The sequence below is a fragment of the Bombina bombina genome, chromosome 10 (genome assembly GCF_027579735.1).
Source record: "Bombina bombina isolate aBomBom1 chromosome 10, aBomBom1.pri, whole genome shotgun sequence".
NCBI classification, from domain to species: Eukaryota; Metazoa; Chordata; class Amphibia; order Anura; family Bombinatoridae; genus Bombina; species Bombina bombina.
The window spans coordinates 211,223,650-211,237,000 of NC_069508.1; the positions used below are offsets into that span (position 1 = coordinate 211,223,650).

Genomic DNA, 13,351 nt, shown 5'->3' on the forward strand with positions numbered 1-13,351 from the left:
TTATCACTGTGCCTCCCATATTCTGATGCTGCCCTTACCAAGAAAACCTGAGGGATTTTAGTCAGGACTTTAGTTTTCGTTACAGGTCCATGGGAGGGAGAGGACCTCCTAAACCTGGGAACTGCCTTGCTGCCAGGCAGAAGATGAGGTAAGTGCTGACTTTATTTCTGGAAGAGGAATCTCAGAAAAAGGTCTGGGCACTTTATTATTTTTATATAGACCTCATTGAACGGGAGATCTCATACTGGGCTGTTTATAACAGTGTGCTATGTGTTATGACAGCATCACCATGATACGGTACATTCTATGTTTTGTTCCCGGTGCCTATACTTATGCAAGGCGACCGGGAGATCTCATACTGGGCTGTTTATAACAGTGTGCTATGTGTTATGACAGCATCACCATGATACAGTACATTCTATGTTTTGTTCCCGGTGCCTATACTTAAAGCGAATGTAAAGTCAACAGTATCACTTATCCTCATATTATCAAGGGCAATAAATCAGGAGGACTTTAATTCATTATTTTTTTCTATTTTCATTCAGAATTCAAATATATACTTTTTTACCTAATTTTCGGAGCCGCAATTCCTCCGCCCGCCATTTTGTCACTCATTTTCTACTTGATTGACAATTGTTTATTCCAATCCTCTCCCCTACCCCGTGGCGTTCAACCCCTTTTGTAAAACGTCATGCGCTGCTTCTGCGCATGCATAAGTACAAGAGGGATACCGAAGCATAGTGCGTCCACGACACACGCATGCGCGCGTCCACGACACACGCATGCGCTAAACGACCAAATACAAATGTTTGCATTTGGAATCGGGATCGCATGCGCAGATTAACACACCAAGTTCTGCACGCATGCGCAAATTAAGTACTCCGCGGGGACGCGCTTCAGAGGTACGTAATAGAGCGGGTGGGACCGCTCTATACGTCACAGGCTGCAAATCAAGGAAGTGCCAGATGGGAGGAGTTGATCAACAAAACGGAGCCAAGTTTGGTGTAAAAAATATATTAATAATTTAAATTTTATTAAAAAAAATATTGTGGTTTGAGTCAGCATGTGTTATGGAGGTTGTAGGGACCTTCAATTGTTGGAAAATTTACATTCACTTTAAGCAAGGCGACTGGGAGATCTCATACTGGGAAGTTTATAACAGTGTGCTATGTGTTATGACAGCATCACCATGATACAGTACATTCTATGTTTTGTTCCCGGTGTCTATACTTATGCAAGGCGCCCGGGAGATCTCATACTGGGCTGTTTATAACAGTGTGCTATGTGTTATGACAGCATCACGATGATATAGTACATTCTATGTTTCTCCTGTTAAGTGTAGTCAGTCCACGGGTCATCCATTACTTATGGGATATTAACTCCTCCCCAACAGGAAGTGCAAGAGGATCACCCAAGCAGAGCTGCTATATAGCTCCTCCCCTCTACGTCACACCCAGTCATTCTCTTGCACCCAACTAATAGATAGGATGTGTGAGAGGACTGTGGTGATTAAACTTAGTTTTTATATCTTCAATCAAAAGTTTGTTATTTTAAACGGCACCGGAGTGTGTTGTTTCTTCTCAGGCAGCATTTGAAGAAGAATCTACCTGAGTTTTGTGTATGATCTTAGCGGACGTAACTAAGATCCATTTGCTGTTCTCGGCCATTCTGAGGAGTGAGGTAACTTCAGAACAGGGGACAGCGGGCAGGTTCACCTGCAAAGAGGTATGTTGCAGTATATTATTTTCTAAGGAATGGAATTGACTGAGAAAATACTGCTAATACCGATATAATGTAAGTACAGCCTTAAGTGCAGTAGTAGCAACTGGTATCAGGCTGATATGTATGTATGTTTACACTTAAGTATTTCTGGGGAATGGCACTTCACTGGGAAAATACTGTATGCATATAACTTTTAGCCTAACTTGCAGTGTGAGCGACTAGCAGCAGGCTTTTAATGACATTTCATAAATTAGATTTTAAACGTTTGCTGGCATGTTAAATCGTTTAATTATCTGAGGTACTTGGTGAAAAATTGTTTTGGGCGTTATTTTCCACATGGCTGTCGTTTGTTTTAAATTAAAACAGTTTACTGAGCTTCCCTCACTGTTGTATTGTGAGTGGGAGGGGCCTATTTTGGCGCTTTTACTACGCATTAGAAATTCAGTCACAGTCTGCCTTCTTCTCCCTGCATGATCCAGGACGTCTCTACAGAGCTCAGGGGTCTTCAAAACTAGTTTTGAGGGAGGTAATCACTCACAGCAGACCTGTGAGACTGTGCTTTGACTGTGATAAAAACGCTTATATTTTCAATTGTTATCCGTTTTTTCTGATATTAAGGGTTAATCATCCATTGCTAATGAGTGCAATCCTTTGCTAAATTTATGCATTTATCGTGAAAATTTGGTTTCTATAACTAATCCGGTTCATTGTTATTCAACTGTGACAGTTTTTGTGTGCTTCTTAAAGGCACAGTAACGTTTTGCATATTGCTTGTAAATTCAGTTGAAAAGTATTTCCAAGCTTGCTAGTCTAATTGCTAGTTTGTTTAAACATGTCTGACACAGAGGAATCTCTTTGTGCAATATGTTCAAAAGCCAAGGTGGAGCCCAATAGAAATTTATGTACTAATTGCATTGATGCTACTTTAAATAAAAGCCAATCTGTACATGTTAAGCAACATTCACCAGACAACGAGGGGGAAGTTATGCCGACTAACTTGCCTCACGTGTCAGTACCTGCATCTCCCGCTCAGGAGGTGCGTGATATTGTAACGCCAAGTACATCAGGGCGGCCATTACAAATCACTTTACAAGACATGGCTAATGTTATGACTGAAGTTTTGTCTAAATTGCCAGAACTTAGGGGTAAACAAGATCACTCTGGGGTGAGAACAGAGTGCGCTGATAATGCTAGGGCCATGTCTGACACTGCGTCACAATTTGCAGAACATGAGGACGGAGAGCTTCATTCTGCGGGTGACGGATCTGATCCAAATAAACTGGATTCAGACATTTCAAATTTTAAGTTTAAGCTGGAAAACCTCCGTGTATTACTAGGGGAGGTGTTAGCGGCTCTGAATGATTGTAACACAGTTGCAATCCCAGAGAAAATGTGTAGGTTGGATAAATATTTTGCGGTACCGACGAGTACTGACGTTTTTCCTATACCTAAGAGACTTACTGAAATTGTTACTAAGGAGTGGGATAGACCCGGTGTGCCTTTCTCACCCCCTCCTATATTCAGAAAAATGTTTCCAATAGACGCCACCACACGGGACTTATGGCAAACGGTCCCTAAGGTGGAGGGAGCAGTTTCTACTTTAGCTAAGCGTACCACTATCCCGGTGGAGGATAGCTGTGCCTTTTCAGATCCAATGGATAAAAAGTTAGAGGGTTACCTTAAGAAAATGTTTGTTCAACAAGGTTTTATATTGCAACCCCTTGCATGCATTGCGCCTGTCACGGCTGCGGCAGCATTTTGGTTTGAGTCTCTGGAAGAGACCCTTGACTCAGCTCCATTAGATGAGATTACACACAAGCTTAAAACCCTTAAACTAGCTAATTCATTTATTTCTGATGCCGTAGTACATTTAACTAAACTTACGGCTAAGAATTCCGGATTCGCCATTCAGGCGCGCAGAGCGCTGTGGCTAAAATCCTGGTCAGCTGATGTAACTTCTAAATCTAAATTACTTAACATACCTTTCAAGGGACAGACATTATTCGGGCCCGGTTTGAAAGAAATTATCGCTGATATTACGGGAGGTAAAGGCCATGCCCTGCCTCAAGACAGAGCCAAACCAAGGGCTAGACAGTCTAATTTTCGTGCCTTTCGTAACTTCAAAGCAGGAGCAGCATCAACTTCCTCTGCTCCAAAACAGGAAGGAGCTGTTGCTCACTACAGACAAGGCTGGAAACCTAACCAGACCTGGAACAAGGGCAAGCAGGCCAGAAAACCTGCTGCTGCCCCTAAGACAGCATGAAGTGAGGGCCCCCGATCCGGAAACGGATCTAGTGGGGGGCAGACTCTCTCTCTTCGCCCAGGCTTGGGCAAGAGATGTCCAGGATCCCTGGGCGTTGGAGATCATATCTCAGGGATATCTTCTGGACTTCAAAACTTCTCCTCCACAAGGGAGATTTCACCTTTCAAGGTTGTCAACAAACCAGATAAAGAAAGAGGCGTTTCTACGCTGTGTACAAGACCTTTTACTAATGGGAGTGATCCACCCAGTTCCGCGGTTGGAACACGGACAAGGGTTTTACTCAAATCTGTTTGTGGTTCCCAAAAAAGAGGGAACCTTCAGACCAATATTGGATTTAAAGATCCTAAACAAATTCCTAAGAGTTCCATCGTTCAAAATGGAAACTATTCGGACAATCTTACCCATGATCCAAAGAGGTCAGTACATGACCACAGTGGATTTAAAGGATGCCTACCTTCACATACCGATTCACAAAGAACATTACCGGTATCTAAGGTTTGCCTTCCTAGACAGGCATTACCAGTTTGTAGCTCTTCCCTTCGGGTTGGCTACGGCTCCAAGAATCTTTACAAAGGTTCTGGGCTCTCTTCTGGCGGTACTAAGACCGCGAGGAATTTCGGTAGCTCCGTACCTAGACGACATTCTGATACAAGCGTCAAGCTTCCAAACTGCCAAGTCTCATACAGAGTTAGTACTGGCATTTCTAAGGTCGCATGGGTGGAAAGTGAACGAGGAGAAGAGTTCTCTCTTACCACTCACAAGAGTTCCCTTCTTGGGGACTCTTATAGATTCTGTAGAAATGAGAATTTACCTGACAGAGGACAGGTTAACAAAACTTCTAAATGCTTGCCGTGTCCTTCATTCCATTCAACACCCGTCAGTGGCTCAATGCATGGAGGTAATCGGCTTAATGGTAGCGGCAATGGACATAGTTCCTTTTGCACGCCTGCATCTCAGACCGCTGCAATTGTGCATGCTAAGTCAGTGGAATGGGGATTACTCAGATTTGTCCCCTATGCTGAATCTGGATCAAGAGACCAGAGATTCTCTTCTATGGTGGCTTTCTCGGCCACATCTGTCCAGGGGGATGCCCTTCAGCAGACCAGACTGGACAATTGTAACAACAGACGCCAGCCTACTAGGTTGGGGCGCTGTCTGGAATTCCCTGAAGGCTCAGGGATCATGGACTCAAGAGGAGAGTCTCCTTCCAATAAACATTCTGGAATTGAGAGCAGTTCTCAATGCCCTTCTGGCTTGGCCTCAGTTAGCAACTCTGAGGTTCATCAGGTTTCAGTCGGACAACATCACGACTGTGGCTTACATCAACCATCAGGGAGGGACAAGGAGTTCCCTAGCGATGATGGAAGTATCAAAGATAATTCGCTGGGCAGAGTCTCACTCTTGCCACCTGTCAGCGATCCACATCCCAGGCGTGGAGAACTGGGAGGCGGATTTCCTAAGTCGCCAGACTTTTCATCCGGGGGAGTGGGAACTTCATCCGGAGGTCTTTGCCCAATTACTTCGACGTTGGGGCAAACCAGATATGGATCTCATGGCGTCTCGCCAGAACGCCAAGCTTCCTTGTTACGGGTCCAGGTCCAGGGACCCGGGAGCGGTCCTGATAGATGCTTTGACAGCACCTTGGACCTTCAGGATGGCTTAAGTGTTTCCACCCTTCCCGATGCTTCCTCGTTTGATTGCCAGGATCAAACAGGAGAAAGCATCAGTGATTCTAATAGCACCTGCGTGGCCACGCAGGACCTGGTATGCAGATCTAGTGGACATGTCATCCTGTCCACCTTGGTCTCTGCCTCTGAGACAGGACCTTCTAATTCAGGGTCCTTTCAAACATCAAAATCTAATTTCTCTGAAGCTGACTGCATGGAAATTGAACGCTTGATTTTATCAAAGCGTGGATTTTCGGAGTCAGTAATTGATACCTTAATACAGGCTAGGAAACCTGTTACCAGGAAAATTTACCATAAGATATGGCGTAAATACTTACACTGGTGCGAATCCAAGAGTTACTCATGGAGTAAGGTTAGGATTCCTAGGATATTGTCTTTTCTACAAGAAGGTTTAGAAAAGGGTTTATCTGCAAGTTCTTTAAAGGGACAGATCTCAGCTCTGTCTATCCTTTTACACAAACGTCTGTCAGAAGTTCCAGACGTTCAGGCTTTTTGTCAGGCTTTGGCTAGGATTAAGCCTGTGTTTAAGACTGTAGCTCCTCCGTGGAGCTTAAACTTAGTTCTTAACGTTTTACAGGGTGTTCCGTTTGAACCCCTTCATTCCATTGATATCAAGCTGTTATCTTGGAAAGTTCTGTTTTTAATGGCTATTTCCTCGGCTCGTAGAGTCTCTGAGTTATCAGCCTTACATTGTGATTCTCCTTATCTGATTTTTCATTCAGATAAGGTAGTTCTGCGTACTAAACCTGGGTTCTTACCTAAGGTAGTCACTAACAAGAATATCAATCAAGAGATTGTTGTTCCATCATTGTGCCCTAACCCTTCTTCAAAGAAGGAACGACTTCTGCACAATCTAGACGTAGTCCGTGCCCTGAAATTTTATTTACAGGCAACTAAAGATTTTCGCCAAACTTCTTCCCTGTTTGTTGTTTATTCTGGACAGAGGAGAGGTCAAAAAGCATCTGCTACCTCTCTCTCTTTTTGGCTTCGTAGCATAATACGTTTAGCCTATGAGACTGCTGGACAGCAACCTCCTGAAAGGATTACAGCTCATTCTACTAGAGCTGTGGCTTCCACTTGGGCCTTTAAGAATGAGGCCTCTGTTGAACAGATTTGCAAGGCTGCAACTTGGTCTTCTCTTCATACTTTTTACAAATTTGACACTTTTGCTTCTTCGGAGGCTGTTTTTGGGAGAAAGGTTCTTTAGGCAGTGGTTCCTTCCGTATAAAGATCCTGCCTGTCCCTCCCGTCATCCGTGTACTTTAGCTTTGGTATTTGTATCCCATAAGTAATGGATGACCCGTGGACTGACTACACTTAACAGGAGAAAACATAATTTATGCTTACCTGATAAATTCCTTTCTCCTGTAGTGTAGTCAGTCCACGGCCCGCCCTGTTTTTTATGGCAGGTCTAAATTTTAAATTATACTCCAGTCACCACTGCACCCTATAGTTTCTCCTTTCTCGTTTGGTTTTCGGTCGAATGACTGGGTGTGACGTAGAGGGGAGGAGCTATATAGCAGCTCTGCTTGGGTGATCCTCTTGCACTTCCTGTTGGGGAGGAGTTAATATCCCATAAGTAATGGATGACCCGTGGACTGACTACACTACAGGAGAAAGGAATTTATCAGGTAAGCATAAATTATGTTTTTGTTCCCGGTGCCTATACTTATGCAAGGCGACCGGGAGATTACTTAGCAAGCTGTTTGAAATTATTTGTATACACAGCGGTTTTTTCATGTGTATTCTACTCCTTACTCACAGGGCCTATACTATTAACAATGGCGCCCGGGAGTTGACTTCTGGAACGCCCACGGAGGGCGGCGCTTGTTTGAATGGTGCCAGTGTTTGGGCGCATCAACTTTCTAACACTTCCGACTATCGGAAGGAGTGGGGGAAGTCTAGTATGTGCACCCAGTAAAAGCCACTTCCTTCCTATCTCTTCCGGTTATCGGAAGGATAGGAGGGCTTCTTAACTGAGTTTTTGCGCTTCAGATAGCGCTGTTGTATAGTCAGTATTGTGGCAAGCGAAGGTGTACTGGGGGAAATGGAAATCCTCAGATTCTTATATTGATTTCTGTCATCTAATGAAATAAATACTTCTACATTTAAAGAGACAGTGTGTGAAATATAGACATAACCCTTTGTTAATAAACTTTAAGTATCTGCCTTATAGGTGTCAGATTGATTGGGGAGGTGTTTAAAAGATTTTATAACACACATGCAGTGCCCTGCGGTTCCTCACAAACTCCATCTGGAGTTGCTACACAAAACATTGCTTCCTTTATGTCATGGCGATATATTTTTTAATAAAGTAATGTTTATTTATAAGTGTCTTTCAGAAAATTAAAAAAAAAAGAAGAAAAGTGTTGCCTTTTAAAATTTAAAGAGATGGTAACATTTTTTTCTGGGTTACTTTTTGTTGTGGAATCCCGACTGTTCATTTGTGTAATTCAACCTTTGTGACTCAGGATGGATCAAGACGCCCTGCTACGGGTCCCTTGTTTTTTAGGATGGATACCATTCTGGTACTACTAATCCTTCTTCTATTTCTCATTTTTTGAGAGACCTTTACTTGGATAAAGATAGTCTTGTCTAAACCTACTACTTTCTAGGGCGTATCTGTATAGAAAGCATAGTGACGCTGGTCAAGATATGGTACAAATTCCTAAAAATTTATAGTCCACGACTCCACATGCAGTGCTCTGCATTTCCTCTCTTACTCCTTTTGGAGTTAGTTTGTATTTGGCAGCCCGACTGTGTGCATTGCCACCGTTACTAGTGCGGTGGCATATTGGTTTGATGCGCTATCTGAGGCCCTCAGGACTGCGACTTCTCTGGATGAGATCCAAGATAGGATAAAGACTCTTAAACTTCCAAATGCCTTTATTTCGGACGCTTCCCTTCAAGTTATCATTGGGAACGAAGATATAGAGTTTTTCTATCTTGGCACGCAGAGCCTTATGGTTAATGCCCTGGTCTGCGGATGTGTCTTCTAAGTCTAGGCTTCTCGTCAGTCTATACAAGGGGAATACTTTGTTCAGTCCTGATTTGAAGGAGATTATCTCTGATATCACGTGAGATTAGGGTCATCTTCTCCTACAGGACAAGAGAAATAAACAATCAGGACGACACAACAATTTTCATTCCTTTCGTAATTTCAAAGGAAACTCTTCCTCCTCTAAGCAGGAACAGTCCAGACCTACATGGAGACCCAACCAGTCTTGAAACCAGGGTGAGCAGTCCAAGAAGTCGGCTAGCGATTCCAGGAGAGCATGAAGGGTATACCCTCGATCCGGGACCGGATCTTGTAGGGGGCAGACTTTCCTTCTTTGTTCAAAGCCTGGGTTCGGGATGTCCAGGATCCCTAGGCAATAGAAATTGTGTCTCAGAGATACAAACTGGAGTTCAAGGTTTTTCCTTCCAGAGGCAGATTCCTAATCTTGAGATTATCTGCAGACCAGATGAAGAGAGGCGGTCTTACATTGTGTAAGAGACCTCTCTGCTCTGGGAGTAATTGTTCCCATTCCAATTCTGGAACAGGGACTGGGGTTTTATTCCAATCTATTTGTGGTTCCCAAAAAGAAGGGAACCTTCAGACCATTTCTAGACCTCAAGAGCCTAAACAAGTTTCTCAGGGTACCGCCCTTCTAGACGGAAACTATTCGTTCCATCCTACCATTGATCCAAGAGGATCAATTTATGACCACATTGGATTTAAAGGACACATATCTGTATGTTCCCAGTCACAGGGATCATCTCAAGTTCTTAAGGTTTGTTTTTCTGGACAAACTCTACCAGTTTGTGGCTCTCCCTTTCGGTCTTGCCACAGCCCCCAGAATCTTTACAAAGGTTCTGGGATCTCTGTTGGCGGTGCTTCGTTCTAAGGGCATTGCAGTGGCGCCTTATCTGGACGAAATTCTAGTTCAGGCGCCATCATTTCAGCTAGCAAGATCCACACGGACTTTGTGTTGTCCTTCCTAAAATCCCATGGCTGGAAGGTGAATTTAGAAAAGAGTTCCTTAGTTCCACACACATGAGTGACTTTCCTAGGAACCATAATAGACTCTCTGTCGATGCAGATATTTCTGACAGGAGTCAGGAAATCAAAGATTGTCGATTCCTGTCTAGCCTTTCAGTCCACTCCTCGTCCTTCAATGGCTCGGTGCATGGAGTTAATCGGGCTGATGGTGGCGGCTATGGACATCATTCTGTTTGCTCGCTTTCATCTCAGGGCTCTGCAGTTGAAAATGCTGAGGCAATGGAACTGAGATTTTTCTGACTTGTCCCCTAGGCTTCTACTGGAGCAGGAGACAAGGGTCTTTCTTCAATGGTGGTTATCTCTGGTTCATCTCTCCCAGGGAACATGCTTTCGCAGACCATCTTGGGCGACAGATGCCAACCTCTTAGGGTGGGGAGCAGTCTGGGGCTCCCTAAAGGCTCAAGGATTATAGACACAGACAGAGTCCGTTTTGCCCATAAACATTCTGGAACTAAGAGCGATCTACAATGCTCTTCTGGCCTGGCCTCAATTAGCCTCGGTTCAGGTTATCAGGTTGAGTCGGACAACAAAATGTCAGTGACCTACATCATTCATCAGGGAGGAACAAGGAGTTCCTTGGCGATGACAGAGGTTTCCAAAATAATTCAGTGGGCGGAGGCCCATTCTTGCTGTCTGTCGGCGATCCACATCCCAGGGGTGGACAGCTGGGAGGCGGATTTTCTGAGCAGGCAGATTTTTCATCCGGGGGAATGGGAACTCCATCCGGAAGTGTTCTCCAGTCTGATTCTCAAGTAGGGTCAGCCGGAGATAGATCTCATGGCATCGCAGCAGAATGCCAAGCTCCCGAGATATGGGTCGTGATCCAGGGACCCCCAGGCGGAACTGATAGATGCTTTGGCGGCTCCTTGGAATTTCAATCTAGCATACCTGTTTCCACCGTTTGCTCTTCTTCCTCGAGTAATTGGTCGAATCAAACAGGAAAGGGCCTCGGTGATACTCATAGCATCGGCCTGGCCTCGCAGGATTTGGTATGCAGATCTGGTGGAGATGACATCTCTGCAACCTTGGAGACTTCTGATTCAGGGGCCCTTTCTTTACCCAAATCTAGTTTTTCTGAAGCTGACTGCTTGGAGATTGAACGCTTAATTTTATCCAAGCAGGGTTTTTCTGATTCGGCCATAGTGACCATGATTCAGGCTCGTAAACCTGTAACCAGTAGGATTTACCATAAGATTTGGCGTAAATATCTTTATTGCTGTGAATCCAAGGGCTACTCATGGGGTAGAGTTAGGATCCTAGGATTTTGTTTTTTTTCCAAGAGGGTTTGGAGAAAGAGTTTATCGACGAGTTCCCTAAAGGGTCAAATCTCGGCTTTATCTATTTTGTTACACAAACGTCTGGCGGATGTTCCAGATGTACAATTTTTTTTGTCAGACCTTGGTCAGGATCAGGTCTGTGTTCGAACCAGTTACTCCTCCATAGAGTCTTAATTTAGTTCTCAATGTTTTTCTAGGGGCTCCGTTTGAGCCTATGCATTCCTTAGATATTAAGTTGTTATCTTGGAAGGTTTTATTTCTTCTGCTCGGGGAGTGTCAGAACTCTCGGCATTACAGTATGAGTCTCCTTATCTTATTTTCCATGCAGATAAGGTATTTTTTACGTACTAAATTAGATTTCTTCCTAAGGTTGTTTCTGACCGGAACATTGATCAGGATATTGTTGTTCCTTCCTTGTATCCTAATCCTTCTAAGAAGGAAAGACTTTAGCACAATTTGGACATGGTCCGTACTTTAAAGTTTTTCCCGCAGGCGACTAAGGACTTTCGTTACTCTTTTTCTTTGCTTGTGTTTTTCTCTTTTCTACGGCTATTTTTCTTTCTTTTTGTCTGAAGAGCATCATACGTTTTACATATGAGTCTGCTGGACAGCAGCTTCCTGAGAGAGTTATGGATCATTCCACGAGGGCTGTTGCTTCCTCATAGGCATTCAAAACTAAAGCTTCTGTGGAACAGATTTGCAAAGCTGCAACTTGGTCCTCTCTTCACACTTTTTCAAAGTTTTACAAATTTGACATTTTTGCCTCGACTGAGGCTGTTTTTGGGAGAATGGTTTTTCAAGCAGTGGTGCCTTCTGTTTAGGTTTCCTGTCTTGTCCCTCCCGTATCATCTGTGTACTCTAGCTTGGGTATTGAATCCCATTAGTAATTAAGATGATCCGTGGACTCATCGTGTCTTAAAAAAATAAAAGAAAATTTATGCTTACCTGATGAATGTATTTCTTTTTCGACACGATGAGTCCACGGCCCGCCCTGTTCTTATAGACAGGTTAAGGTTTATTGTAAACTTCAGACACCTCTGCACCTTGGCTTTTCCTTTCTCTTCCTAACTTTGGTCGAATGACTGGAGTGGGAGGGAGGGGAGGAGCTATTTAACAGCTCTGCTGTGGTGCTCTTTGCCTCCTCCTGCTGACCAGGAGGTGAATATCCCATTAGTAATTAAGATGATCCGTGGACTTATCGTGTAAAAAAAAGAAATAAATTTATCAGGTAAGCATACATTTTCTTTTTAGTGTATATACATGGACTTCCTATGTCATTTTTTTGCTGACTTGATACTAATGTTAAGTTTTACTTATATTGGTATCGCTCAACTATAAGTACTGATGCTGCAGTTAAGGTACCTACAGATTTAAAGACGTTATTTGATGTGAGAATTTACAATTCTATGCCTCCATTTTTAAATATTCTACTCATCTAGGTGAATGGTCTTGTGCCTTGGAGGCTAAAATCTCACTGACATAGTGTGACTGTATTTTAGGAGCCCCACAGACAGTACATTCTTCAGTTAAAAACAAGAGAGAACCATTGTACTTTATTAGAGGTAAAAAGCAGATTATAGATGATGATCATAGTGTTCTAGTAAAGCCTTTGTTTATATAGATGTAGATCTCCCAGACTTATCCTCCTATAAACTGATCATTCTTATCCTTTTGTCCCTCTGTAAGTTGTTAGTCTACAAATAAGCATTACCATATTTCAAATTCTAATTCAGTCGTGTATTAACGCAACATTGTGCATACATGACCTTTTAAGGATATTTTATGATTGACAGCTGCGTTTTTCTTAACTTTTTTTTTTTTTTTTAAACGAAAGTCGCATTCTTGTTATTTTTTTTTATTTTTACGAGAATTAAATTATTTATCCCAAATATGAAGAAAGCTAAAAAAGGAGAGACCTAAATAGGGAAGATTATTTCAATATTAAATATAATGATAAAAATAAATATTTATATGGTTTATACACCCTAGATACATAAAGCACAGTATCCGCAAAGTTTGAACTATTGCACATGCTCAGTCAGAAAGTATGCGCAAAATGCCCGTGCACAATCGTTTGATAATGATCAGCTGTCCTTTTTACTATCATTTCCTTGCTCTAACCTTTTCAGAGGCTTCCAACAACTAAACAAATAAGAGAATGAGGCGTGTTAAAACTCTTATGTGCAATAAATAAAATATTACATACTGTTGTAACACTGCTTCTGTACAGTGCTCGAAACATGTGCACATTTCTGAACATATCTAGATATGCTCTTCAACAAATTATGCCAACAGAAAAAAGAACAAAGTCAATTTGATCCCATAAAAGTCTCTATATTTGTCACTTTAAAATGTTTTT

The 13,351-nt window shown here is 42.8% G+C and overlaps 1 protein-coding gene across 1 annotated transcript in view; it reads left to right on the forward strand.

The window, feature by feature from the left end:
• The window catches only part of CACHD1 (cache domain containing 1), a gene marked incomplete in the record, with an annotated part of 574,801 nt that overhangs the window by 560,644 nt on the left and 806 nt on the right, over nt 1-13,351 (forward strand).